The sequence below is a fragment of the Chrysochloris asiatica genome, unplaced genomic scaffold, assembly GCF_000296735.1.
Source record: "Chrysochloris asiatica unplaced genomic scaffold, ChrAsi1.0 scaffold00151, whole genome shotgun sequence".
In the NCBI taxonomy this organism is placed as follows: domain Eukaryota; kingdom Metazoa; phylum Chordata; class Mammalia; order Afrosoricida; family Chrysochloridae; genus Chrysochloris; species Chrysochloris asiatica.
Genome location: NW_006408669.1, coordinates 120426 through 125420, shown reverse-complemented (window position 1 = coordinate 125420; position 4995 = coordinate 120426). Strand labels below are relative to the sequence as shown.

General features: G+C 35.0%; 1 pseudogene; it reads right to left on the bottom strand.

Moving 5' to 3' along the window:
* Positions 1-4340: 4340 nt before the first annotated feature.
* On the bottom strand, positions 4341-4659 carry LOC102823503 (annotated as a pseudogene).
* Between the last annotated feature and the right edge of the window lie 336 nt (positions 4660-4995).

Here is a 4995-nt window from a genome sequence, read left to right as displayed (position 1 = left end):
CAATGAAATAATGTTGTAAAGTCCATGTTCTCCCATGTAAACTATCACTCAGTTCACAATAAAAACTTCAAATAAATAAATGAAAAAAAAATATTTTTTAAATTGCATGTTAGAATATTGCAAGACCAATAATCTGCTTTGGATATATCATTTTTCACAAACATGGTAAGTATACATGTGGAACTCACTGGAGGAAATATACAGGAATCAAGTTTACTACACTTGTGGAAAGAGACAACAGAGAAACTCAATATCATCAGTCAGAACAAGGCCAGTGGCCAACTGTCGTACACATTACCATCAATTCTCAAATTCACGTTCAAGTTGAAGCTGAATAGATTAAGACAAGTCCAAGAAAGTCAAATCACAACCCTGAATATATCTCACCTGAATTTAGAGATCATCTCAAGAATACATTTTTTTAATTGAATACTAAATTTTGAAGACCAGACAAATCATGGGATGATATCAAGGACATCATACATAAAAAAATCAAAAGGTCTATTAAAAGACAAGAAAGTGAAAAAAGATAATAAGGGATGTCAAAAGAGAATCTGAAGCTTACTAAGTGAATGGAAGATATGATAAAGCAAAAGAGTTAAACAGAAGATGTCAAAGGGTGACCCAAAGGAATGCAGAAATCATTGGACAGTATCTTTGATATTCCCTGTGATTAAAGTTTTACAAAAGGTGATTTTGTAAATTTTACAATGGCTGCAAGCATACTGTGACAGAGAACTTCCAGAGGTTCAAGCCGGATTCAGGAGAGGATGTGGAATGAGGGATATCATTGCTGATGTCCAATGTATCTTGGCTGAAAGCAGAGAATAGCAGAAAGATATTTACCTATGCTTTATTGACTATGCAAAGGCTTTTGATTGTGTGGATCATGATAAGCTATGGACAACATTGTGAAGTATGCGTATTCAGGAACACTTAATTGTGCTCATGAGGAACCTGTACATGGACCAAGAGACACTTATTCGAACAGAAAATGGGAACTCTAAATGTTTTAAAATTAGCAAAAGTGTGTGGCAGTGTTGTATTCTTCCACCATACTTATTCAACATATATGCTGAGCAAATAATCCGAGAAGCTGGGTTATATGAAGAAAAATGTGGTATCAGGATTGGAGGAAGATTTATTAATTGCCTGTGATATGCAGATGATATAACCTTGCTTGCTGAAAGTGAAGAGGACTTAAAATATTTACTGATAAAGAACAAGGACCACAGCCTTCATTATGGGTTGTACCCCACTGTAAAGAATATGAAAATCCTTACTAATAGATCAATAAACATCCATATAAACTGAGACTGAAGTTGTCAAAGACTTCATTTTCCTCGAATCCACTATCAACACTCATGGAAGCAACAGCCAAGAAATGAATGACATATTGCATTAGGTAAAGCTGCTGCACAAGACCTCTGTAAAGCGCTCAACAGCAAAGATGTCACTCTGAAGACTAAGATGTACCTGACCCACGCCATGGTATTTTCAATACCTTCATATGCAGGTGAAAGTTGGACAGTGAATAGGAAGACCATAGGAAAATTGATGCATTTGAGTTACAGTGTTCGAGGAGAATATTAAAAGTACTGTGGACTGCCAAAATAACAAACAAATCTGTGTTGAAATAAAATACAGCCAAAGTGCTCTTACGAAGCCAGAATGACCAGACTTCGTCTCTCATATTTTGGACATATTATCAGTAGGGACAAGTCCCTGGAGAAGGATATCATATTTGGTAAAGAGGACAGTGGGAGAAAAAAAGGAAGACCCCCCAAGTAGATGGATTGACACAGTCATAGCAGCAGTGGGCTCAAGCGTCGCAATAATTGTGTTGGCACAGGACCAGACAGTGTTTCGTTCTTTTGTGCATAGGGTCACTATGGGACAGAACTGACTTGAAGGCATATAACAACAGCATCTGGTAATTGAATTAACTTCTAAAGTTATTATTTCTGAACTTCAATATTATTATCATTAAACTTAAGATAATAATGGCTACTTTGCTTGCTTGATTAAAGGAATTAACAAAACTGGATAGTCTTAATACTGGCTATTTTCAGCAACACAATAAGAATGTAATTTATGTTAAAGGCTTTGCCCACTCATACTTAAGTAAGAACTTGATCAATAATCTTCAAAATTTCAGATGAAAGAGGAAGATATATTTTTTAAGTCACCTTACCTCAATAGCATTTTAAGTCTGATTCAATATACAAGAATGTATATGTACACTATTACTTAACGGATGTTTTCTCTGTCAAGTGGAGTATACCTACCATACACAGGTGGAAAAGAGAACAAACGATAAAATATCTTTCCTTTGAAAATTTCTCAATATACACAGGAAGGATTGAAAGTTGAAGGCACGTATACAAAATGGTGAGAATGGTAAATGGAACTTAATTCCATTAATCACCAATTCTGGATGAAGGAAGAGTAAATTTAAACTCTTAGTTCTGATCTGACAATTTCCAGGAACTGTTGAGGATTGAGATGGGAAAAAGATTTTTGAAGTGTTAAGAGATGCTTTCAATTTAAAATCAATTAACAGGGATAATAAATAGAGTGATAAGTTGATAATAAGTTGCAACCAAAAGACAACTAATATTTATTAAATTCACTCAGTGAACACAGACTTCACTGAACATGCTATACTCATTTTTCATTTATGTCTCAAAATATCCCTGTTATTTAGGTACTAACAATTTCTTCATTGTAGAGATGAGGCAGTTAAGAACTAGAGAGCTTAAGTAATTTCTCAGGTGTAACAAATTCAGTAAAGTACACACATGTAAACTTGAAGCCAAATTACTCTAAGGAATGGCAAATACCAAGTAAATACAAAACTGTGAAAAGAGTGACATTTTTGAAACTTTAAATTGTCAATAATTTATAAAAATCTTCAATCCTTCCTTAGTGACCACAATGATTTGAACTCATTTTACCTAACTCATTTATCAGACCCGCCTAGCATATCTAACTTGCCTAACATATTTCATTGTTCCAGAAATCAAGTTATAGACAAAACTGAAAAAGAAAATTTCTTTACACAGGTAGACTGTCACATAGATGGGGAGATATTTGTACATACTCACATAGGCAAGTATCTATACATATTTATACACAAAAACACAAACATCAGTCTACTTTTGGTGACCTACTTTATAGCGTAGTCATTCATTAGAAACTTTAATATCATTTATACTTGTTTTTAAAAAAATCATAAGCTGTTATTTTTTAATCATCTTAAACCTTGTGATTACTACAGAATTTACAAATTTATGCAGATATCTCCTCTACCTTACTCCTTCTAATGCTGCTGCTGCTATTGCTGTGTGCAGTGGAGTCGGTTCCGTCTCATAACGACCCAGTACAGGGTTTCCGAGGCTGTAAATATTTATGGGAGCAGAAAGCCTTATCTTTCTCCCACGAAACAGCTGGTAGTTTCGAACTACTGACCTTGCAGTTCATAGCCCGATTCATAACCATTACACTACCAGAGCTCCTTAATCCTTCTAATAAGTTGGTCAAAAGCACATAACTAATCACAAATGCACAACAATTCAACAGTTTTAAGAGCTTTTGAATAGGTGTTTAAAGACATTCTGAGTAACAATGTAGTCGTAGTAAAGAACTTAAAATCAAAGTTCAGCTTGCTACTATATCTCATCATGCTGACTTTTAAAAGTATCTGACCTTATATGGATCATCTATAAAATGTGATAAGTGTGAAATACTCTTTATTTAATGCCATACACAAACCACACTGAAAGGCTTCTTGTTAATTAAAAGGCAACATTTTAGATACAGGGAATTTTAATTAGATTAACAGTTATAAGCAAAAAAGATAAAGTGGCCATTGCTACCTTATGTCCCACCTTTGCATTTGAACAGGGTGATGAACACATATTGAAACAGGGTGAGACTTGTTCATTGAGGCAGTGAAAATATTTCTCCAGTATTTAAATATTATCATATAATCAGTTATACAAATCTAAATATAAAATCAACCTCCTATAGGTCAAGAGATGGCAATTACCATCATTATGAAAAACTGAACATTACCAATCCAACCTAGCCTCAAGTCTAATCTTATGGTAGGGAGAAGCAGCCATAACACTTGTTTTCAAAATTTTTAAAGTCTGATCATTATCATTTAACCACATTCAATGTTTTATTTAATTTAGGACTGTCCAAAAAAATAGCAAAACTCTATCAGCCATTCATGATCTGAATTCTGGTGTTATGAGTCAATTTAAATTTGGTACATGTAAAAAAAGAGTCACAAGACATTCCTATTTTGCAATAAATAAAGCAATGGCCAATTATTACTCATTAGTAGATTTCTTGAGATAAGCTATCAAGTCTGCCCTTTCTGACTTCGTCTTAATGCCAGCAAAGATCATTTTTTGTTCCAGGGATGTGCTTCTTAAGATTCTCCAAATACTCCATCAGTGTGTCCTCTCCCCAGGTGATGCCTTTGCTCTTATTGGCAACTGTTTCAGAGACTACAGAGGCCTGACCAGTCTTCTGCCGGAACAAACCATGCAGCTTTGGCCCAGTCTTGTGCTTGCCTCCCCTTTCCACAGTGGGGCACTGGGCACACTTCTGAACAAAAATTTTCTTGCCCTTCTCAACATCATCCATTTTCATTTCACTCTCTTGTTAGGCAAGACACAATGGTAACCGCTCAGAAGCCGGATGTCCCGCTCTCTCACATTTACACTGGATTTTCAAAGTATGTTTTTATTCTTAGATTTGAGGAAATAGGCTTTTTTTTCCCCCACTAAATTCTTAGCAGAGATAAAACAAATGAACAAAATTGCAAGATGACCCCTCAAATAAAAAAGGTGTCCAGGATTCCTGTTCTTCCTCCCTTACACCGTAGACTGGAGTATGATTTTGACCTAAATGCTATGAGCTAGGATTTCACATTTTCTCCAGATCTTTAGTCTACTTTATTCACCACAGAATGGAGAGGAA